The sequence below is a fragment of the Onthophagus taurus genome, chromosome 10 (assembly GCF_036711975.1).
Source record: "Onthophagus taurus isolate NC chromosome 10, IU_Otau_3.0, whole genome shotgun sequence".
Taxonomy (NCBI): Eukaryota; Metazoa; Arthropoda; class Insecta; order Coleoptera; family Scarabaeidae; genus Onthophagus; species Onthophagus taurus.
In genome coordinates, this window is record NC_091975.1 from 2,991,849 (window position 1) to 3,018,304 (window position 26,456).

Sequence of the window (26,456 nt, forward strand, 5' to 3'; positions counted from 1 at the left end):
TTGAAACCAATGTAAATCGTGAACATTTACAAACCACATAGTTTGTGTACATATCGGGTAATCTCTTGAAGGTGTACAACGTTGTATGTATACGCGGTGGTAGTAAACAATTCGTGACGTAACCCTAGGCGGAGAAACAGATCCCTAAAATCCCTTCCAACTGCAGCATATGTCTACATAAACTAGCCCCGCAGCACTGGATAGATATTCCCGAGTAGGAACCGGGTTAAACCGGGATGACACGGAACATACCTTTAGGGTGGAAGAGAGCCGAACGTAATTCTAAGTAAGGAGGTAAAATTGGGTATATTTTATTGTAATCCTAGTTTATCCGCGGGAAAGATAAGATAAAGTCTCGCCCCACAAAACTTTTACGAAAAGATGTCACATTTATTATTTTTACTGAAAACAGAATAAAACACATTGAACCGTATTTTTATTTTATAAACTTCAACTCACTACTAATCCAATAATCTAACTACAATTTAAACATCAATTAATTCGTAACTCTGATTGTACAATAGTAATTTACTGGAATTGAGATTAAATCGAAATAGGACGGTGATTTATCACCAAATGTATTTGTATCTTTCCAATAAAATTCTAAATTAATAATGAAACTGATGTTATGGCTTTGAGGGGTTATTTTTTTCTACAATTTAATATAGGAATATCATGATTCTTAAGATTACAGTTGATATGATTTTTTGAAAATTTCGTATTATTAATGATTTATAAATTTGACAGTTGCTTTGTTAACACTTTTTTTCTGGAAATTTTAATGATATTATCTTATAGTTTTTATATCATATCATAAACTAGAATCTTTAAGCTACAATTTAACATATATATCAAATCGTGACTCTTAAAAATAGAGTTGATATGATTTTTTGAAAATTTGGTATATTAATAATACGAATACATCGCAATTTGTAGTCTATTAAGCTACCAGAGCTTTTACGTTTAAATCACAAATTTCCGGTCCATGATTTCATAAATTTTAAGCCCTCTTTTCATTGTAACACAATTTATCTCCAAAATGTTTTATGTTTAAAAAATTTTAATTTCAAACGTGTAAGTTTAAGTAACTTTTAGGCATTAAAATCTTTAATTTACTTAAACTTTTAGTACACCTAGAATTTCTGACAGCGGAAATTTAATTAGTTTGCAAAGTTTAATTGTACACTTGTTAGTGCGAATTAAACTTATCACATAGATGATATAAGATTTATTTGTAAAAAAAGAAAAAATTTCGTTAACTAAGTGCTACTTTAAACTTAAGGGTTTCGTTTTCTTATTGCTCGAGTACACCGATTTGAATAACAAATACGCCGTTTCGTATATATTTCGTTAAAATTTCATTAAAACGAAGCGGAAGGAAAGAGTGGACCGTATTCATATTTAAAATAGCCTCGGAGAGGCATTTTCATTCCTCGCCGACTTAGTTGCGATGCAAATTTCTTTTCTTCCCGAACCCTTTTTTTTGTTTGAACCGATCCCATCGGCGTAGTTTTAAGTCCAAATAAACGTATCATCATTTCCACAAAATAAATCCATGACATTTGTAAAAACTGTTAAATTCATTCGTTCAGATAAAAATCGTGATTTCAGAAAATCCCCGGAATAAATCTCAGCTTTATTCCTTCTTGGTTTGGAAAATCGAAAGTACTCTACATACGAAATCCGTTCCAATGCGCGGTTATCCAAACATGACCAGATGATGCACACACGTAGGATTTCGGTTTTGTGGAAGATCGCTAGTAAACACGTCCGAACATTCGTGGAGTAGAGAGAATCCCTTTTTAGCCTTTTTTTCGTCGATAAACAACATGTGAAATGCATTTTTATTTACAGGAGAAGAGGGAAAAATGTTAAAAAACGAGTTTGAAATGTTACGTTGCCTATTTGTGAAGTTGTTGGGTTATAAAACACACAAAAAAGGTTTTTCTACCTTCAAAAAGGCGATTTTTAGGAATGTATGTTTTTAATTAAATTAATACTTTTACAATGTTATAACTTTAAAAACGGAGTTGATTCCTATTTAGTATTTCCAGAAACAGCTTAAAGCTATTGTTAGTAAGAATACATTTAGCAAAATATAAACCGTATCATGAATTTCTGACATTCTTTTAGAGTTTGCTTTGTTTTTGCGTTTTTAGCTTATTTCTGACATCTTTTGGCATCCTTCTATATCACTTTGGACTTTAACAAGCTAACCTAAGCGTGGAGACTCTTCCAGGTTGTTTCTAACTTTTTTCTTCTGCTTACAGACTTAAATATTGCTTTATTTCTGTCTTTCTGGTTTCTTTCATTCTAGCTTTATTTGATTATGACTCTTTTCTAGTCTATGTGTATCATAACTTTCTGCCAGATCATTATATCATAACTCCATGTTGTGACATCGTGTTCCTCTAAATTTCGTGCAGATACTTTTGGCAAAACTTTAGTTAAAAGTTTGGAAATAAACTTATAAAGGTAATATAGCAAGATGCATACAATTTATTGTTTAACACAGTTTACAAAACACATCCCAGTTCCCAATCGGAATGTTGTAACATTACCAAATTGGTAAAGTTGCCTATAGAAAAGGGATTGTTTCACTTAGCATTCGTGGTAGTTTCAACGAGCTGATAGAAACTCGTTAATAGAAACTCTATATATGAAGTTTCACGTCAAACTCTACCCTTCTCTCTCGGTGTATCGGAGAACCAGACGAAATTCTAAATTACACTTAATACCTCAACTTGGTTGCAAGCACTTGTAGCCGGTATTGTTTGGTTATAAAGGAATCGGGAACTCGTTCGTATTAGACCGTATAGAAACGGATTAGGAAATTCGCCCCATTGTTCTATCAGACAATTAGCAAATTAACAACGGTCCAATAACATCTACATCACGCCCTAATAAAGGTTTTTAATACATCAAAAATGTAGCAGAACAAATCCGGAAAAAAATATTCGCAAAAAAAGATCTAGGAAATCATTGATTGCCATTTATAAAGGTTTCGTATCAAAGGGTTTCTGGATAATTCCCTTTGTCGAAGAGAAGTTTTACAGACGTTAATTAAAAAATCCTTTTGATGAGTTTTTTTCGAACGATAATGAACTTCAATATTTTAAATTTAAAAAGGTATTGTTAGAACGAAAAGAAGCTAAAAGTATTTGTTGAACCGGTTAAAGTTATCAAAAAGAGACGTAATAACATTATCTTATAGTTTTTATATCACATGATAAACTAGAATCTTTAAGCTACAATTTAACATACATATCATATCATAATTATTAAAAATACAGACGATATGATTGTTTGAAAATTTCGTATTATTAATGATTGATAAATTTAACAGTTTCTTCTTTAATAATGTTTTCCTGGAAATTTTAATAATATTATCTTATAGATTTTATATCATATCATATCATACGATTATCATACGCAGACATTAATTGAAAAATCCCTTTGAAGAGTTTTTTCGAACGATAATGAACTTAAAAATTTTAAATTTAAAAAGGTATTGTTAGAACGAAAAGAAGCTAAAAGTATTTGTTGAACCGGTTAAAGTTAACAAAAAGAGACGTTGTTGCATTCGTTCTCTTTACTAATCGGCTAAAATACTGTCCAGATAAACACGTGCAGGCGTTCTCTTTTGGCCATTCTCCAAGTGCCGCAGGATTCAGAGTTAATCTCCGCAGGCGGTTTAATCCCTCCAAAAACCGACCAACCAACGCCATCGTACACATAAAGAGAATAAGCCAAAGAGAAACCAGAGACGCAACTTGGACATTTTAACTAAAATAATTTCACGCTTGATGAATAAATTAGCTTAATATTTTTTTTATTTTTGTACAATTTAACATTTCGTACATTTGTTTGAGTATTATAGTATAAACTGTTTATGATGCGAGTCGTATCGAATTATTATTGCGGATATTAAACCAATTATATTGAGGGAGAGTTAGTTTTCACATCGCATTTCCACGGGATTTGGTGGGTTACCGTTTATTTGATTTGTTGTATATTCAGTTTCCGGGGCGAGTGTCACTTGCGATAATCCTGAAAGGACGATGTAATTAAACCGGATGTAAACCGAAAAGGGATGAACCAACTGGATGGGGATATAGTAAACCGAAGAAAGGCAAACCGATCGATGGCTAAAAACTTAAAATTGAAAACTAAAAACTAAAACCTAAACCAGTTTCAAGATTTTCAGGACGAACGCGAAATACGAAGCTTTCATTTAATATTTATTAAACTAAAAAAAAGTCTGAGTGGATTACGTTTTTCCGCCTTGAATCTTGATTCCGATTATTTTTTAAAGGGGATCATTTCAAAGCTTTTAAAGAAATACATTTTTTAAATCAAATTTTAATTAAAAATTAATATTCGAAATGGAATAATAATTAAGTACGGTTATTGATCTTTGTACACATCAAAGTGAGCTAGAAATTAAATTAAATCAGCGCAAAAGAGATGTATCCAAACGCAGGGAAGTATGGATAATGAACGTAACTCCATAATGGAGATGTAATCGATTATGTACGCATGACGTTTGTGATGTTTTTAAATTGAAAATGGTTAGTATTACCGTCGATGTGAATTGTATTTAACCGCGGGATTGGATTTATTCAAATTTAAAATATTTAAAAATGTAATCGTAAAAGTTATAAATCACAGGGGTGGTTTCGAAGAAACTTCCCCAAGATCCGAAAACGGCCCCGTTTACATAAAACCGTCCCGTTTAGGGACCCGAAAGACAATGTTATCGCGCCCTAAACGTGATGCTTCGGATTGCGGGAACAAAGTGGCTTTAGTTTCAAATTACGCAAAGTTAACACGTTGTTTTTGAAAATCAATTTCCGGAACGAAGTGTCGTCGTCGTTGTCGTGAACCGCTATCCTCCACCAAATTAGGTACGTCCTAGTAAATTAGTTTAGGTGGGTCCTTTCACAAAAGACCGTCCCCGGCTTCCGCCCCGTCATCGTGTTGCACGTGACGTCCTTCGACTTCCGCTTGAATATGCGGGTCCACTCGCTATCCAACCCCTTTCACCTCTAACGCGGGCTCCACCGGACACTCTCAGGAACAGTTTGCTAGGGAGTACGTCATCCTGCGGGACCTGCCCGTGACAGCCGGGACCTTTGTTGCAAGAGGTAAAGGGGGTACAACATACAACGTGAACGCGGGTAAGTTGACGTTGCCGAGGCGAATCACGTATGCTGGGGGGCAATTTAAAAATTCCTTGGACTTTGTACTCAGGAACAGCACACCGAAACGATGTACACGTTCTAGTAGTTGGCGTGTCACGTTTATTCTACGCTTGGATGGAGTTTGCTTCACACGAAGTATTTATTGAAAAATTCCTAATTTAATTTCATGGTGCATTTCCCAAAAATTAATTAAAAATTTTAATAGGATTATTATTGTTGATCACTTTATGCAAGAAATTTGTAGGTTAAACGAGATTTCATCCCCTTCCATCACTCATCCCCTTTTCACACAGCACGTAGGGTTCGTTAATTAAGTCATCGACGTCTGCGATGCTGTAAACAATGTGTCGTTTCTATATAATATCCTGCAGGGCTTAATCTCGTTGGGTCGCCAGTTTAGGTAACACATTGTTAGTCAGCAGCAGCAGTAGCATCGAGGTAAAGCACCGCTCAATAGGCTGAGCCCTCTCCAGTGCTCTTCCTGTACTGAGCAACACGCAGCAGCAGCACAGCAGCGGCAGAGGCGGCTCCAGAGAGGTTATTACGCCCGATAATCCATTCCCCGGGAAAACGTTAATTAGATGTTGAGGCGGCGAGTGGTTGTTTGCGAAGGGAAATGAATTTATGCAAATTTATGAGTCAAGGTAGGGGAGAGAAATTTCAATTCGAAGAATTTTACTTACAATATATATTCGTATGTAGATGTAATTTTAACTAATATACATAAAGTACAAAGTGTACCATTTTGAATAACTTGAAAACAACTCAATATTCTGTTTGGATTCGATCATTTTATTGAAATTTAGACTTGTACAATTTGTTTAGACACTTTCTGAATGTGATATCCGGTAGGTGGCCTCCCCAAGCTGTCACTACAAAATCGGGCCTTTTTTCGACGTTTTTCGTCACTTTTGCGAGTGTTTCGGGCGTTATTTCGGCGATTTCCTGGCGTATTTTAAAAAATGGCCGAATACCGGATAGTTGCTGAGACTACTTGAGAGTGTCTGGCTTTTCTGCCAATCTAGACATTTTTCTGCACTATTGCCTTCATTATGGAACTATGCTCCTTAGCCATGACAACCGTATGCCGAACTGCTTTGAGCTTACCCCAACAAAGTTAACCAAGAAACATTTTTGATATATTTTCAACAAATGTGAAAATTCTCCTGCTACGTCATGAATAAATAACACATTATCTTTATAGTCACTGCTAAATCATGCAACAACTGCTATGAATTATTTCCAAGGAAATTTAAGTTACCACGAACTTTTAAGTTGAGGCCAATAAAGTATACAGTTATTAGACCGCACAAAACATTTACCTTAAACTCATTAATTTTAAAAATGTATGAAAAATTGATTTCTTAGAAAATGTTAATAAAATATTTACAAACTACTAAGAAAAATATCTCAATTTCGATAAAAACATTAGTTATTACTTTATTTTTATCACATGATGAAATTTCGATTTATTTTTAATAACTTTCTTTTATTTTTGAAAATTTATACATCTCTTTGATAAAGATTTTATAAAGACCACCTCTAATTTAAAATTACTACAGCGACAATGCAGTTGCAGCAAAGCGGAAGTTACCGTCGCTTTCAAAAGCAACTAAAAGGGGTTCTAGATAGCGCTGAAAACGGGGGTAATGAATTAATTCCAGCTTTCTATCTCGAGTTTCTTGTGGAGTTGAGTACATTTTAGATCTGTGTGATCAATATTTTTATATAAAAAAAATAAAATTTTTTAGTTTTGACCGTGTCATTAAAAAAAAGGACACAAAAAACATTTAAACGTCAACTGTTCATAATTTTATCCACGCATGAGGCAAAAAGCAAAAAGCCCACCTATGATTGATGTAAACTACAACTGTCACGAGCCGTTTCGCGTGCACGATTTTAACGTACGTTTCATGACGTCTATATAAAAAATCATTTATTTCCGAACGATCATTTTTCATTAAGAAGGGTAAAAAACGGCGCGTGACCGCCAGTCTTTGTCCCGATTTGTTCAAAAGGATCGGTTCGTGCTCGAGGTTCCTTTCTTTCATCGTTCGTTTCGCATGCCTTTTCGGACTTGGTCTTTTTTGCAGTGCTTTTTTACGTCCAACCGGAAGCAGTACATCATCGACAGATGCCTGGGTATAGTAATCGGTTTATAAAGTGGTAATAAATTTTCCCGTTGAAAAATAAAATTTTAAAAAAACCTTGGGGATTGTTTTCGACGATTTTAATTTAGTAAAAATGGAAATGTGGCTCCCCCAAATAAATTTATTGATTTTATTTACTCGGAAAAGTATTTTTTCTCTCTAAAGGTTCGTAAATTAAGATAGATTTATTACCGGCTCCTCCACCATTTTTACTGAAACTCCCTACAAATTTATTTTATTCGTTGATTGATCGTAATTTTCTTCTTCATCCCTTTGGAAAGTAATTTATCTTCAAGAAAGATTTATTTATCCCAATCTATCCGTAACGGGATAGAACATCCCCAAAGAGTAAGCATCACATAATTACAAGATTTACTATTATTATGGGATGCTTAAATTAGATTTAAGGAAGTCGGCATTTAACCATGTTGGATATGGGGAGGTAAAACGACGTCGTCGTCGGACCGATAACCTCGACGGAAAGGTTAACGAGTCTCCGAGGACGACATTACAAGAGCGAAATTGAGAACCGTAATTTAAGCTTCTTAATGTGCATTTTCGTTAATTCTCCTCACCTACGTCGCAAAATTCCTTTTCTCTTCGAATTTATGCATACCCATTTTCTGCTATTGAGAAATAAGGGTTCGCACGCAAAGGAAACCACGATGTGTTATCTTTAAATTAAAACGCCAGGTTGAGACGTATTTCTCGGTTTCCGATCGGAGGTAATTTAAGATGGGGGTTTCCTGAGGGCGAGGGGGAAAGAAGGGATTTCAAGTCGGTGATATGTGAGCCCTTAAATCTTTGCTACCGTAAACGCTTCTCAAGTAGAACTAGAAATAAAAGTATATTTGGAGAAAGATAAACTGTTTGTTTGTTATTTTACATCAAGAATTAATTTTAATCATATTTGGGTAGCCATTCCAGCGTGTAACTCCATAAATTCTAAATTACGAAGAGTTTCGCGTGATGCAAAATAAACCTCACCGAAAATAAACTCTACAGTATTTCTCTAGAGTATAACTCGTTTGATTTACTCTTTTAACCACACTTAAACGGTAATTATACAAAATAAGCGTTTTATTTCACGATAATTATCTTATTTTTTAGGATTTCCAGTTTGGATTGTTCAATGTTGGTATTTCCAAACACTCGATTCCCAAACATCATCGAATTTCGGACCATTTACGCGGAATTGCCCCCATCCAATACACCGGACACCGTTATCGCGTTTTATGAAATTTCACCCGTACCGAACGGGAAATGGAGTTTTCGTTGTGAAAATATGTAGTTTTTGGGGTTCAAATGGGGATGCCGGAAATTATGGACTCCCCACTCTAATAACTTCCCCATAGACATAAGTTAAAAATGATTTTTGAAGAAAGAAAAGACACATTATTGAAGCTGACGTTGTCGGTTAAATACCTGTCTTCACGTGTCTGAATAAAAGGGCGAAGTCAACGGTTCGAGAGACATGGGTGGATGGAGATCGGATGGGATGGGCGACAAAGTAATTCTTGAAGGGAAAACGCCCCAGTTTCCGCATCGACGATCCGAGGACACTAAGTATTCCATAACGCATCCATCACGAGACGACGAAAGCCTTTTCGAAGGACGTTGCTCTATATTCATGTAGGTTAGAGATGATATTTTGAATTTTTTAACAAATTTAGGTTATCCTAAAAAGAGATACATTTAATTATGATTTTTTATCTCGAAACTTTTTCATACAAAACATTTTTGTATTATATACTATCTTAAAGATAAAATTGTTTATAAATAAGCTAAAAATGATTTTTTGATATTTAATAATTTTTTTAATAAAATAAGGTTAAGTCAAAAAGTGATACATTTAATTATGACTATTTATCTCGATATTTTTTCATATAAAATTTTTATATATTATACACCACCGAAAAGAAAAGGGGTTCAGCTTTAATTTGACACAAAAAGAATTTAAAAATGTTTATAAATACGTTAGAAATGATTTTTTGAAACTTAATAATTTGATAACAAAATTAGGTTAAGTAAAAAGTGATACATTTAATTATGATTATTTATCTCGAATTTTTTTCATACAAAGTATTTATGTTTTGTATAGTATCTGAAAGGAAAAGGTTTCAGCTTTATTTTGACACATAAATTATTTAAAAATGTTTATAAATAAACCAGATATAATTTTTTGAAATTATTTGATGTTAAAAAAATAATTTAAATTGTTAGATTCGTTTTTCCCACTACATCTCGTAAATTTTAGTAAACAAAAACCACCACACATATTTAGTTGTGGTATCCCCAAGACCTAAATGTACCGCTATTTCCGCTATTGCTCCGATTCAAAACGGGAACACGTACCCAACCACAAGAACTAAATTGACGAGATAAGCTCCCTCGAAAGTAGTTTGCGCTTGGGCTACGGTTCTCCACGAACATAACATTTTACAAACGTTCTACAAACTACAACCATTACGTTATATTTTTCACTAGGTTGGGTTGGTTCAAATGATATGTAAAGACCGACGTGGGGTGGTGGTAAAATGGTCGATTCAGGTGGAACAAAAGGGGATGATTCGAAGTGGGGACGGTGATGTTCCATGTGGAGAAAAGGGACCGCCGCCACCGGAGACAGGGCGGGGAAATACCGGAAAGGCCACTGTTTATCATCTCAAGGGGGAAATTGGAGTCACCCGGTGGACAATGGACGCTTTATCCCCATGCTAATGACACGTAAAGATTCGTCGAGAGCCTCGCCTGAGGGATCTTGAAACCGTGGCTTGAAGCTTTTGCAGGTCGACGCCATTAATCACGGCGGCTTCGAAAACAAGTGTTCGGGGGACGAGAGAGAATTTCAATGGGAATAATTATGCACCGATAGTTGAACGGGCCCCATTGTAATGTGTATGCCGTTTGCTATTGATGTTTTGTTCCTCTTGTGTATTCAATTAAGGCGAGGAACGCTCAGTGTTAATTAATGCTGTACTTGCAAAACCTGAACTTGTATAAAATGAATACGAAAATCTATAACATCAATATTTTGCTATTATTGCTCGTGTAATTAAGGAAATAATAAATGGATTATAATTTTCAACCTCATTACTCATATTAACGAATAATTTGGTTGCATTGGAAAATTTGTCATCGTCACCGAAATCGACTGGAAAATTATGTACTGCTTGGCCACTTTCAATAAATAATAATAATTAACAAATCCATTCAACGAGAACGTAAAAGCTCATTTTAAATGGACCTTTTTAACCAACCCACTCCCAATTTACGCCTTTTATTATAATAAATCATGGAAGCTGTCCACACGGTTTACTCGATATTACAAAATTTGATAATATTAAATATCATATCGAATAGATTAACGTTAAAATTAAATTATTTATTAATTTTATTTCTAGGGAAATATATAATTATGAAATATTGATTTATGATTTTTTATTACTTTTGCATATAAAATATTCATGTTTTATATATCAGCTGAAAGAAGAAGGCTTCAGCTTTAATTTGATTCATAAATTATTTAAAAATATTCATAAATAAGACAGATATGATTTTTTGAAGTTTAGTAATTTTATAACACAATTAGATTAAGTCAAAAGTGACACATTTAATTATGATTATTATCTCGAAAATTTTTCATATAAAATATTAATGTTTTATATATCATCTGAAAGAAGAAGGTTTCGGCTTTAATTTGATTCATAAATTATTTAAAAATATTCATAAATAAGACAGACATGATTTTTTGAAGTTTAGTAATTTTATAACACAATTAGATTAAGTCAAAAGTGACACATTTAATTATGATTATTATCTCGACATTTTTTCATATAAAATATGAATGTTTTATATACCATCTGAAAGAAGACGATTTCAGCTTTAGTTTGAGACATATATTATTTAAAAATGTTTATGAATAAACCAGAAATGATTTTTTAAAACTTAATAATTTGATAACAAAATTAGGTTGAGTAAAAAGTGATACATTTTATCTCGAAACCTTTTCATATAAAATATTTTAGTGTTATACATCATCTGAAAAGATCTGAATTATTTAAAAAAGTTTATAAATAAGGCAGAAATGTTTTTTGCAATTGCTCTAGTTCTCTCAGATCATTTCCGATTTCTGCACGTTCAAATCACATGGTGTATTAAAGGTTGGTATTAGAATATTTTTTACATAGTTAGCAACAACAATTCTTAAATTATCATCCCATTTCCTGAAATAAAAATCTTAGAAATCTTAAATCTTTGCAAAAGAACATTTAGGAAAAATTTCCTTATTCTCCCCACGTATACTTCCATATATCTCCATACGTTCGAAAATTTAAAAATACCGTCGACAAGTTATGGGATTCTGCGGCGTCGGTTTCTCGAAGCCATATTTCAATTACTAACGGACGTTTTCATAACGGCTAGGGAGGCGGCCCGGAGAAGTCGTTCTTAGAAAGCAAAATCCTACGATCTCTTCCCTGTACTCTTTTCCCTACACGTCTTATCCTTTTTTGCCTTATTCTTTAGCCCGACCGTAAACAGAAGGCAATAAAACTAACCTCTGGATCTTGAGTGACGCTCGATACCCATCGATGCCTATCACCCTCTGAGTCCCGGAGCCCGATGGAGGCTTTGGCAGAGATCCCGTGGGCGAGAAATTGCCGACACGGATCGAGAACCCGTTTTATCCGGCAAGGTTTTATCGTTTTTCTCCATTTTCCCTACTGCCGAAAGTAACCGTACGAAGAAAAAAAGGGGAAAAATAAGAAACCAAGGGCAACAAAAGCAGAAAGTTCGTATAGGTTAAAAAGGTTCTGTGTGTCATTGAATTTTTATGGCTTTGGGTATTGTGGAAATTGTTGATAAAATGTAAGAATCATAATAATAAATAATTTGATTTTAGAATGTAAAGAAAATTTCAGTATAAATTACGTTAATGAACTACAGCGTTTCGGAACTCGGTGATTTAGTGTTCGTGTTAAATCATCCGGACGTCAAGCACCGTGACGATGTCCTGCCCCGTGCGTTTCCGGGGCGTTTCATCTCTCGTAACCACCCCGCTTTCCCTGTTCCCTTTCACACGAACGGGGAAATGGCCACTTCCGTCCCAGTAAAATATTCATCGTCTAAATGGATTCGTCGACCTGTGAAAAGAAAGATCGTTGCGATCGTCCCGCTTTGACCGCTATGGTGATCAAAGAGATTTCACTTTGAAAAAGAAATACTATTAAATTAAATAGGGTACTATAAAAAATAGTTTTTCTTTTAATCCCTTCATCAAAGAAGAAAAATCTACCCGCAAAGAAATGGCGGAGGAGCCGGGCTTTAAATTTAATGGAATAAAACTATAATTCTTTATGTCACATCTTTTTCTTGGTCATTTCGGACCATATTGTCGCTCATAAAATTTTATTATCGCAATCGATCACATTTGGCGTCGGATAAGATGAAATATGATCCTCATCCCCCTCAAATTCAAACGTAAAGGGTGAGTTTTGGCGTGAAAATGTGGAGTGCGCGGGGTGTATTAAGAAATTGGCTCGTAAATTACCTTGATTGGTGTGGTTCTGGGACGCCAGTAGGAGCAGCAACCGATGATGGATTGCTTCAGGCGAGGACAGCTCTCTCTTCCTTCCACTCTTCAGATCCGTCGGACGGATTTTAGCTCATACCGCCCAGATTACCTGGAATCGAACCGAGAAAACTAATCAAAAATAAGCGACTGAAGGAAGTTGGATAAATTTTCGTTTTTTACTTCCAAGAATTTAATTGAGTTGTCTCAAAACCGAACATTTACTAAAGTTTTGTTACTTCGATTATAAAATGTAAATTATTAATAATGGGGAAATTGTGTTGCTTGATGAAACTATAATTTATTACCGTATAAAATTTAAGTTTCATAAGATTTTAAGTTTTAATGAAACTTCAAAATTAATATTCGAATAATTAATGTTAGAATTTAAACTTATTTGGATCAAGTTTTGATACGGTTTGACGGCTTTTTATCCGCGGAAGAAATTTATAGGGGATAAAATTGATTTTAATCACAATGCAAATATTGATGCAACGGAAGCGGAAATAATTGATGGGTATTTCACAATCGGAACATCGAAATCGGGGACGGATTTTCAACTACCATCTCGGATACGGATAATAATTAAATTAAAAACTGTTCGTGTGGATAATTTATGAATGAAAAGCGTTATAATCCTAGATAATACTAATTTTAGTGTATTTTTAATTGATTAAAAATTCTTTTCAATTTCGATTTAAAGTAATCGAAATGGAATACAATTAAATCCGTTTATGTTGTGAATAAAAAAATAAAATGTAACGTAATTTAAATGAACGACAAATAAAAATAGAAGAAAAACTGTAAAAGTCTCGAGGCAATTGGAAAATCAATTTCCTCCGACTAGAAGCTACAACTACTAACTGCCGAGTTGCGGTGAGAAAAATTTATTTTCAGCTGAGATTACAGAGCCAAGAACAGACGGAAGTAGTGGATTTGAAGGACACCGAGACAGCAACGACAAATTATCCCCTTTATGAGAAAATTTCCAAAGAAATTCATCTTATTTTTCCTTTTTTTCGTAAAAAAATCAAATTCAATTAAATAAGTAATTTATTTTGCGATGAATTTTTAATTTACACGAGTAAATTTCTCATGCATCTCAAATAAGTTATTATACAACATTGTTGATACACGTTCGTCACGGGATAGTTTGCAGCGAATTAGTTACGCCAAGACACCAGATGGTGCTACCAAATCTAACTCCCTGTTTACACAGAGGCAAATAGGACAATTTCCAAAACCGTACGCAGAATTAAATTAAACCCCTCAGCTATAATATAATTCTCTCTCTATATTATGCTAGTTATTTCATATTTAGCTGGATCAATATAAAACCGGCTTCAATCAATAAGCACATTTGGATTTTTGTAATTTAACACAGAAGATCCTTACGAAACTGCCTGAAGCGAAATAAATTATTGTTGCTAAATAAAGACGAACCTTGATTACTGTTGTATCTACTGTACAGAAAATTACGATGCCTTAGCAACTCTAGACGATCCCTAATTTTGCAACGGACAGATTAACCAACCCACTTTGACAAGTCATCGACAAGTTAAACCTGCCATAAAATGAATGGCAAAAACCCATCGATTATCCCAAGAACCAGATTATCTCAAAAACCATCGTATTAGCATATAGATATTTTTTAATAGTCTTAAATTATGTACTTTTAGGCTTAGTTTGGTATAAAAACCATCGTTTAACTCCATTAAATAAAAACAGGACAATTTTTTAAAGTGTTACTATTTTATCGAAATTTTGAAGAAGTTAATCTTTTGATTTTCAATATTTTCTCAAAAACCATTAGATTAAAATAGGGATATTTTTCAATATTTTTAAATTATGTGCTTTTAGGATTAATTTGGTATAACAGTTATCCCTTTATTCCTACAAATAAGGTTGGAACAATTTTTTGAAGCTTTAATATTCTATATCTCCTATATCTTTTGTCTATATCTCCAACTCTGTGAAGGTTTCCCTTATGGCATTCACATTTTTTCCCTTTATGTTAATGTCGTCCGCATATCCTACATATCCTACTAGTTGCTTCGACTTATGTAATAGTGATGAGTTAACATTGACTGTTGTTTTACTTCCTGCATGTTCCAGCGTCAGGTTGAATAGCAGTGGTGCTAATCCATCTCTTTGTTTCAGATCCTGGATTATCTTGAAAGCTTCAGTTAGTCTTCCTTGTATTTTAACCTTGCCTTCGGATTCATTCATAGTTAGACACGTTAATCTCACCAGTTTTGGTGGAATATTGAAGTGCTGCATGATACTGAGAAGCTTTTCTCTGTGGATACTATCATAAGCCTGTTTAAAGTCCACAAACAGCGGGTATACATCTATGTCAAACTCTCAACATTTTTCCAAGACTTGTTTGACCACGAAAAGCTGGTATTCGCCTATTATCTTTTCTGTTCTCGGTTGCAGTTTATTCCGTAGTATGGCGGTGAAGGTTTTATAAGCTGTACTGAGTAGAGATATTCCCCTAAAATGATTGTAATCGAGTTATAATACTCGTTTTCCACTCATCTGGCTACATGTCTACAGTTTCAGCTGTGTGTTCCGCTACCACACACAGGACAATTTTTTAAAGTTTTTATTTAAATATACATTCAAATCAAAACCATGCGCTATAATTCTCTTTTTATATTCTAGTTACAGTTCCATCTTTTTTGGTTCGATTTAAAAGGAAACAATACCGGGATTTATGCAACTCCGTTTTTATCATTCGCAGTCTTAAATCAACGTCGAAACGTACATTTTCTTTCTTTTATGTTTTCGTTGTGCAACGCTAAAAACCGATACCTACTTCCTTTTGTTCCCATTTTTTTCCCTTGATTTGAGTTGGATATTTATTTCTCAAGAACCAACATCATCGATTTATTATTTTTGTAAAAATCGATTGAGGGATAATAAAAATCTTGGAATTGACTCTATCAATAAGGAATAAAAAGGTGTGGGTGGAGGAAAACCGAGCCAATTTATCCATCGTTCTAACGAAGTAGAAATTTTGACGCGGGTCGCACCCTTATCACAAGGGGAGATGAACGTCCGACGAATTTTATTAGCCACCCTTCGTGTCCGGGTGTCTAATTTTCAATTAAAATTCGCCACCCTTAAAGCGTCGATATAAACCAAAAACACGGCGAGGAATCGGCAAACAACAAACTGAACCTTTCAAAATAAAATATTACGTATTAATTAAGCTTTGGAACGGCACCGGGGTATGTGGTGCTTTGTATAGGTATTTCGCTTTTGAAACCGCACGCTAAAACATTTAATTAAAATTCCACACGAATTCTATTATATTATGAATCTAAATTGTATTGTAGATGGTGTGTATTATTATTATTTTTTATAATTCGATTGTTGGTGAAATTATTAGGGTGTATGCTGGTTTAATTAAATTCTACATCAAATCAAATTAAATTTAGATTAATATTATTCTTCTAGTATTGCATTAATGTTATTTATTGGTTAATGTGAAGTTGTTTATATACACGATCTAATGCACTGCGTTATGTTGCACCTTAATGCTCCTTTGATGCCAAATTCCCGTGTAGATCTAGTCATTAGACCGGAATAATGGGAGTGGTATTAAATTCGAACCGCATATTATGTGGGGGAGCTACTGTTTGTTCTCTTCATTACAAACTTTAATAATGTTTTTAATTTTATTTATCTCAACTAAAATTGGTTTGTATTTTAGGGAATTAAATTATTTTTTTCTAAAGTAAAGGAGTTCGAGATGCCAAGGGATACGGCAAAAAATGTATACAGAGTAGAACAGGAGGAGGGTGATGAAAGAGAAGGTGAAATTTTAGCCAAAATACTAATCAGGTCTAATTTCCAATTAATTTGCTATAAAAATCATCATTTCACTCCCATAAATAATATCAGGAGAATTTTTTAAAACTTTACTATTTTTTTGCTATTTCGTTTTAATACAAAATGTACCTCTTCGATTTTCAACATTTTCTCAAAAACCACCGTATTAACATATAAATATTTTTCAATATCCTTAAATTATACACTTTTAGGATTAATTTGGTATAAAAATCATCATTTATCTCCCATAAATAAAATCAGGAGAATTTTTTAAAATTTTACTATTTTTTTGCTATTTCGTTTTAAAACAAAATGTACCTCTTCGATTTTCAACATTTTCTCAAAAACCACCATATTAACATATAAATGTTTTTCAATATCCTTAAATTATACACTTTTAGGATTAATTTGGTATAAAAATCATCATTTATCTCCCATAAATAATATCAGGAGAATTTTTTAAAACTTTACTATTTTTTTGCTATTTCGTTTTAATACAAAATGTACCTCTTCGATTTTCAACATTTTCTCAAAAACCACCATATTAACATATAAATATTTTTCAATATCCTTAAATTATGCACTTTTAGGATTAATTTGGTATAAAAATCATCATTTATCTCCCATAAATAAAATCATGAGAATTTTTTAAAATTTTACCATTTTATTGCAATTTCATTATCAACATTTTCTCAAAAACCATCATCCTAACATATAGATATTTCTCAATATCCTTAAATCATACTCATTTAGGATTAATTTTTAATAAAAATTTATTAGCTAATACACCTAATTGTTTAACTTTTAATCCAGCTTCATCAAGTTTCCCTGAGTTGTCTCTAAGTTACCTGGGGCCTTTCCCTCATTCTATTTTCCCCAAGGAAACCCGTAAACAGCGAGGTCGCAAAGACAAACATCCTCAAATTTCCACCTTTAATCCTCTTCCATTGTCTTTTGTATTACGGGCGAAAAGTTCGCTGTATAATTTAAGGATTGGAAATACTGGTTTTAATGCAAATCCCACTTTAAAAAAATATTTCTTTTGATGATGTATTTGGGGGTTTTTTCACTAAAAATTTTGTAGCTGAAAATTTGTAAAGTGTAATGACGACAGATGGTGCCCGGTTTGGTTCGAATGAAAAGCAAACAGACTCGGTGAGGCCGGATGAGCGTGTTTTTGCCGCAATTACACAAAATCGGGTCGCACTTTAACGAGATTATGGCCATGCCAACAGGTGCTGATAGTACGCAATTTGAAATTTATACTGACAATAAGGATTTTAGCCTCAAAAATTTTTATAAAATTATATTCGCATAAACCAACGAACTCCATTGTTTCGCCCCCTTACCCAAGTAATTTCTACGCCAGGCGCTCACGAATCCAATTTTCTAGAGAATATGCTCTCAGGGAAACTCTTGGAATTGTCATGTAAATCGGCAATCTAATCCCTCGACCTCTGAGTGGACTGTTTGTGACTGAAGAATAAAAGAAAATTCTTTAAAAAAAAATTAAAGAATTTAAAAAGAGATAAATCGAAAACGTTTTCTTCTTTAGAACGAATATAACAAATAAATCCATCCAATTTCGTTCCAACTGAAAACAGAAATCTCGTGGGTAACACGAAAGAAGGTTCGAACAATACTCAAAGAGTCATAAAAATTCGAAACTGTCGCGTTGGATGAATGATTGCAATCTTAAACGCGAATTTTCCATTCAACATAAATCTAAATATCTATAGATAGTTGGGGGTGGTTGGTTAGTTGGTGGTTGTGGGTGCAATTTCACCGCCCGTTAGCGAACCTTATTTACGGGTGCTCTTGACAAATGGACCGTAACCCAGTAATGACGTCATAATAGTCTAACCCATCTAACCAGAAAATTAGATGATTTAAAGAAAATATAAATTTAAAATTGTACATACATCATTTAAATATAATAGTCGAAATATCCTTCATCAATTTAATACAAATATTCTTCCTCCTTACATTGATTTAACTAAAAACAAATACAAAAAATAATAGTATAAATTCACCAAGCACTCGTACTGAATGTTTAATTAAAAAAAAATAAATTTCACTTTGTAAATAAATGAAAATTCAAATGATTATTCATTATAACGCGTATTTATAACACCGATTCGCGCATCCGATCGTCGCGGAAGGTTTAGGGTGACTGGCACGACGGACGAACGCGAACTGAACACCCCTTCGTCGACGGATTCGAAAGGGTGTCCGCCCCCGCTGCCTTCTCCGCCACCGTCGACGAACTACGGGAAACTTTTCCAACACCTCTATGCCCTAATTTTCTTTGAACTTGGAACCTGTGTCGTTGTAAAATTTTTTACCAAAGCTCTGTCTTTCAAACAAATTCTTAAATAACTTAAAAATGATCGTGGTTTGAGAACAAATTGATGAGGTTACGAGAATGTTGTTGTTTATAACTTTATTTATTATTAAACAAATTTTGTAACAATACCCATTTATCAGTAAGCTGAAACTTTTTAGTATAACTCCGAAAATAAATAAATATTTATTGGTATATGTATATTATTGTTAACTTGATTAGAGATTTGGGGATTTTATCGTTTACAAATAAAAATACGAAACAGCTGGAAATAAAGTAATTTATGGGTTATTTTTTTGTGATTAAAACAATTTTTATCGGTACCTCGTTCAGACTTTAATTTTTGAGTAAAAAATATTTCATCGCTAAATACGCTAAAATCTGAAATGTTTTGGATTTTAAGTCGACTATGTTGGTAATGCTGATAGTTGAGTAATAATCGCTGCAGATAACGTTGTATTTACTCGTTAAAAACAATTTTCATACAAAACATTTTTTTTGGCATTATTAATTTTCGAGTTATTATAAAAACCTGCACAAAAACGTTAATTTAGAGATTTTAGGATTTTATGGTTTATAACTAAAAATACAAAATATTTAGAAAGATGCCGTTTATGGATTATGTTTTTGTGATTTATAACGAGCAATTTTTATTAATATCATTCTCACCTAAAGTTTTTAATTATTGAAATACCATTTATTATATTGTTATAGGTCGAATTTGAAATATTTGGGTTTTTAAATCGATTAGGTTGGTAATAAAGATATTTGGGTTATAACCGTTCGGTCATAATGCTTTATTTACTCATTATAAACAATTTTTATCCACAACACTTCGTCGTACCATTTTTCGTTTTCGAATTACAAAAAGATATTTTATCTAAAAACATCAATTTCAAGATTTGGGGATTTTATGTTTTATAACTAAACATAAAAAATATTTAGGAAGACGCCGCCGTTTATGGATTACGCTTTTGTGATTAATTATGAGCAATTTTTATTAATATCATTCATATCTCAAGTTTTAAATTATTGAGTTACCGTTCGTTATGTTGTTGCAGGTCGAATTTGAAATATTGGTGTTTTTAAATCTCTCAGGTTGGTAATAAACATTGGAGAAATGTTGGGCAAAGTTAGTTTTATTTTGAACTGTCAATCATTATTAATGGAATTGGTTTTTTAATCCCAAATATTTTTATTTACAAGTCGTTTCAGTTGACCGCAAATAATTGATGGTTTTTTTCTGTTTTGAAGTGAAAGCGGATTACATTTTTATATTGAGCCGGAATAGAAAATTTCATTATTTCAGTACCTACATTTCAGAATATTGCAGTGCGTCAGAGAGGAAAACAAAAAAATATACATATACAAGCCCCCGGGATCATAAATTAAAAGCGGATATTATTTTTACAACACAATATTGTTGTAAACGATTCAGTTCGTTTCGATGCAGTAAGCAAAAACTTCACATAAAATCCGTGATATAAAATGAATAGAAATGTTAAAAAAATATATATATAAAATAAAAATTTAAACCAAGCTCCATCTAAAAACTTTTTAAGAGAATACGAAAAAGGAGCGAAAAATAAACCTTCGTAAAAATGTAAATAAGGAATACTAATTTTCCTTCCTATTTCCGGGAAACTTGTTTTAATTTCGCAATTTAAATCTTAATTATGCAAAACACTTTTTGTTATATATAACAATTACTTTTTAAAAAGTTTAAATCATTAAAATCAAACACTAATTATGAGTTATAATTGTCTGTTAACACTTACTTTGAACTCGTAGTCCAAGTCGAAGTGAAGAATGCGGAACTTGGCTCGTTATTAAACTACACTAACAAGTTTCGTGTAAATATGGAAACTATAAACAACGAGTTATTGTTATAGAAGGAATTTCGAGATTTAACTTTATAATTAAATAAAAAAATATATATTTTGAAAATATTGAGTTAGTTTTGAAAGTTTTCTAGAGAAAACCGATCCGCGTATATCCAGAAAATGGAACGGAGGCAATAACAAGCTCGTTTTACGGCGTATCTTTTGAGAGTTGCAACGCTCTAACTTTTGATATCGGAGTCCGAACTGGGAAACATAAAATGTACCTTTTTCTAACACCAACATATACGACCACTTTATTTCCAGACATTTTTATATTTCCACTTTTACCTTTCTTACACTTTACAATTTATTTTTATCCAGTGATTTTCTACATAGCAATTAACAATCTTTTAATTTATCCTCGACAAACACCGTCACCGGAAAGCCGCCGTGCAGTAAATCAGGGTTTTAAAGTATCCTCGCAGGACATTAATTCCTTGAAACAGGATTACGGACCATAAAGCCTTTATCTGCAACAGCGTTGGTCACAGCTCGTACTCACGCTGAAGAAAAATCGTTACAATCCACGTTTATAGCTTCTTTTTTATTAAATCAAAAAATTAAAAAAAAAAGTTTTACATAGGTAATGATTAAAGTATTATGGTTGCGTGACTTCATCTATTAAGGTCGATAAGATGGTCAATTATACCTCACTTAGCCCAGATTTAAAGGTGATAAGGTCAACACGAAACAAGTGTTTTTGGATTAATAAAAAAAACGATTAAGAAAAACCGATCGATATTGTTTGCGGTCGTTAATAGACACACCTAATATTGCGACAAAGGATTTTGAGAAATTCTGTGAAAAGAACCAATTATTAAATGAATTTAGTAAATTCATCCAATTTTCATAATTTCGTATTTTTCTTGTTTTTTTGCGCATCTGAGAGCAAAAGTGCAAGACAGCAACATTGTTAAGAATAAGATTTGCTACAATTATTGTTCTAAAATTTTTTTTGTAACATGCTTTTATTCCAAATTGTTACTAATTAACAACTAGTCAAACAACGAAATTCATCAAATTTTCATGATTTCGTATTTTTCTCGATATCTATGTATCTGAGAGCAAAAGTGCAAGAGAACAATATTGTTAAGAATAAAATTTGCTACTACTTTTGTACTAAATGCGTGAAACGTGTCGCCTAAACTTTATACCTTATGTACTCTAAATCAATATAAATTTCCTTCTATTCAAGGCTGACTTTAATTTCACGAATAAAAATATATAATGAAATAAATTGAAATCTTAAACTAGGGAAAAAGGTTTGAAATAAACATGGAGGATTTTCATAAATAAACGTAGTTGGAACAGAGCCAGTAATAGAGTATTTCAATTACTCCCGGCATATTTGATATCGCGGATCATGGCATCATATTTTACTGCCCTCAGAGAAAGGAAAATCGATACGTTCGCACACGGAAGCCGCACAGGTCGTAAGATTGTCAGATTATCATGCAAATACGAACGAACGGTTCGCTGAGAAGTCGAGAAGATTATTAATTGGAACTATTATTAAATTGATTTAGTTTAAAAAGAAAAATATAAACGAGGATTTATGGTCGATTTTTGTAGGTAAAAGTATAAATTATTCCGAGTGTGTTCGAGACATGCCATTATCGTGCACCCCTCGAGGTGTTTTTACTGCTTAAAACCCCGTGGATAAACTCACGCACACATACCGTCCCGATCGAAACGGCTCCGTGAAAGCCCCGGCTGTGGCACACAAGGGGCAATAACATTAATTCAATTTTTATGGCGAACATTACCCGGGGAAATTGACTACGTTTAGGCTTGATAGGATAATTTTCAACTAAATTATTGTTTTTGTTTATATCATTTATTTCCCCCCACAAAAAAAAATATTTTTCAATCAATCAATAAAGCAACATTTAACTTAACCTTTCACTAAAGAAAAAAAGGCTTCTGATACTAAAAACGTTAGGGTCTTTAATAAAAACGTTTTTATTGAGAAGGCAGTTCCTTGTTTGGTTTTACGGCTATACCCTACATCTTTATTACGTCCACAACCAACGGCGTCCCTAGATTAAATCGTAAATTTAAAATATATAACAAATTTCTTACGATATTGGCTATATTTCATATATTGGAACAAAAGCCTCATAAAGACACCAACTTTTTCGATTCGATTTGAGTTAACTTATAACGAATATAATCCCGGTGGAGATGAGTTTCGACTTGATATAGAAAATAGATCAAAAGGTCCAACGTAAATTGTGATGCGGTTAACGGAATAATAATAAATCTTCCCGCGAAGTGCCGCCTTTGTACTATTTTCTGTTACCGAAATTGGCCCCGAAGCGTTTTAGATGAAGTACAAAGTAAGTAATTTATAATAGTGCCGGCTGCGCGCTTTCATTTGCCGTCCCTCCCTCTCAAAATTGGAGTCCCTCCAAGAATCGTTCTCTAAATTAATCTCACGGACATTACTGTCATATGCTAGAATCCATTTTTTAAATTGAACCATCAACTTTTTAAGTTAACTTAATTCTTAATAGTTAGTTTAGTAAAATTTATTCCATTAAAACCTTTTGAGTACATTTCGCCTAGTCTAAGTAAACATGTTTATACTCCCCCTGTAACTGGAGATCCTTTTGCTGATGGTAAAGCATAATATATAAAAGCTTCGCGTTTGCGGATGTGTCGTCGTCGTTCGAGACGTTTGAAGTAAACAACGTAATGGATTTAACGTGTCACATCGAACAGAAATCGGCCTTGGAAGAGAATATTTAATTTATCTCCCATTTTAAAGAGCTTCAAATTTATTTTATCTTCACTTAAAAGAGTCGATTAATTTAAGTAAAATATTTTTGGATATGATGGAGTCGCCATCGTCTAACAAATTTTAGTTCAGTTTGCAGTTCGATTTTCTGTTTTCAGTTCATTTCCGGACCAACACTTTTTCAATTACCCAAGTAAACAAACCGTACTTCAACTTACTCACATTCGACCTCCATTCAATTTGATCCCATTCCAAACAAACTTTTGCAAGAACCCCCAATGATAATTTTAACGAAAACTCTTAAAAATTCCCTTGAGAAAAAGCGAGAGAGAGAGAGAGAGAGGCGCTTTTAAGACATTCCTCTCAAGGTATTAACGATAAGACTACCATTAAATTCGAATCTAACTTAGATTTTTAATCCTATTTAAACTTTTTTTTCATTCAATATGTCTCAGGTTGAAATATTCGAAAGGAAAAAAAAGTAGAAGTTAAAGGAAAAAAAGTTAAAGGTAGGTTTTTGAGTAGGAATGGAAAAAGGGGTAAGAAATGTCAAAGGGGTGAGGGCTGAAGGTACCTTATTCTATGCATACGCGAACGACGCCAAACAAAATACACGACCGTCGGTCGCGTTTCTTTAGAAAACCGCGTAACAAGATGGAATTTTGTACGGTTGCCTCGTATGAACTGAAAAGAGTAGACTTCCGGGGGGAATTGTATCCAAAACCACCCCCATTTCCTTTTGTCGAACTAGGGTGAGTGAGTGGTTATTTTTTTCCACAACCGAATGCATACGAGCGGTCGTGATTGATTTTTAAAGAAGACTTATTTATGCAGATATTGATGGAAAATATATAGAGAAATATTTTAAAATGGAAATAATTTTTGTCAAAATCTAACTCTATTTTGAAAAATTCATTCCGATCATATTTATGGGAATTAAGAAACGACTTTAATATTAAATTAAAGCTTAAAATTTCCTTTTGAATTGATTTAAAAGTCGTTTCTTAATTCCTATAAATTCATTAATTATGATTTTTTAAATATTAAGTTAACATTGAACTCTAATAGGAAATGTCAAAATTTAAGTCTATCTTTAAAAATTCATTCCGACCGTATTTATGGGAATTAAGAAACGACTTTAAAATTAAATTAAAGCTTAAACCTTCCTTTTTAATTTGATGTATGTTTCTTAGTTCCTATAACTTCATTACTTATAATTTTTTAAGTATTTATGGAGTTTCGAAATATTACATAAATCAATCGCCATAATCGATGTAAAATCTCACAATGATTGAAAACTACATACATACTAAAACACTTTAAAACGATGCACATAAATTTACCATAAATCTAAATTTAAAAACCATGTTTGGATTCCCATATGGATTATTTATGGATTAAAGGTTCAACAAAAAGATGTAAAAAAACAGGTCTCTTTACGACGCGAAAAGTGGCAACGTAAAATGTTGTAGAGTGTGAATTTCAGTTTATTTTGCATTCACACATCGTCCAGATTAGAGTGCGAGAATTTGTTGCTGAAAATAAATGTATAAATTTGAGATTGTTTTTAGTGCTAAGTTAATGCATGAATATTATAAAAGTTATTAAAATCAATGATTATTTATTTGGTGTGATTTCTCCTTTATAAGCAGAAATTATTTTAAAACTTGTCTGAATGTATAGAATTAAGGCGAAACGTTTCCATCCAAAATGGAGTCAAGCTTCATTTTAAATCGAATACGCTTCTTGAAAAGGATTATTGCTCCACTTAATTTTACAACTTCTATTTGACTATAAAAAGGAGTAAGGCAAGAAATTTAATTGAACTTTTTAGAATGAAAGTTTCTGAACTTTACGAGATAGAAAACCGACTGGATTCACTTTAAACCGACGTCGTTTATAATAAAAAGGGGTTTACAGTTTTTATATACCTACGATTAAAAAGTTTTTGGGCCCTTCGAAATAGCCACCACAGTGACCTTTCTCCCCATATAATTCCAACGCACCGTCACAAATCTTTCAATTTCCTGTTCATTGCGTAGCGAACGTTACATTAATGGATCTCTATTTCCCGTATGGAACGAGATCATTGATCGATTTTTCTTATCGTTTGGGTGGATTTATCTTTCGAAAATTAGGTGTGTCTGGACGAAATCTGCTTATTATTCCATCAGCGATGTCGGTGGTGGACGGGTCGTCGGGCAACTTGCCTAAATACCGCGGGCATTCCCGTCCGGTATGCAAATCTGTGAGGGTTGGATGTCGCATAAATTAATCCCGATTGCAAGTTAACCCCCCCGTTGGCGACGGACGACCATCCCCCCACATCGATCGTAACCGATGGAGAGTCCGTCACCAGAGGATGACATTGACGCCGACATCTATATGCCAGTTGTTCTTGCCGGATGCTGGAAACAATCGGTAACTAATTACTAATTAGTTGGAATATTCCAAATATTATTAATTAATTTTGTTATAAAGCGTAAAAACGTCGAGATTGATTACAAACGATTGTCTATCGTGGATCGTGATGTGGCTGATGGAGAAACGGCCATAATAAAAAGAAACATCCTGAAAACGAGCCCTTCGGCCCCTGTTCCAATTCGAATAAATCGCCGGGGTTAATAACGAACTGCTCGCTCTCGGTTCAGACCAAAACCCGTACGATGGCTCAGATCGACGACTAATCAGCCCGGGGGCCGTACATTTATTCTATCGTACCT

At 33.3% G+C, this 26,456-nt stretch overlaps 1 protein-coding gene across 1 annotated transcript in view; it reads right to left on the minus strand.

The window, feature by feature from the left end:
- LOC111428213 (cadherin 87A) overlaps positions 1-26,456 on the minus strand; it is a 72,495-nt gene that overhangs the window by 27,192 nt on the left and 18,847 nt on the right. Inside the window, exon 3 of the mRNA XM_071199360.1 lies at positions 12,906-13,038. The gene's annotated coding sequence lies outside the window, so the exon portion shown is untranslated. The remainder of the gene's footprint in view (positions 1-12,905; positions 13,039-26,456) is intronic.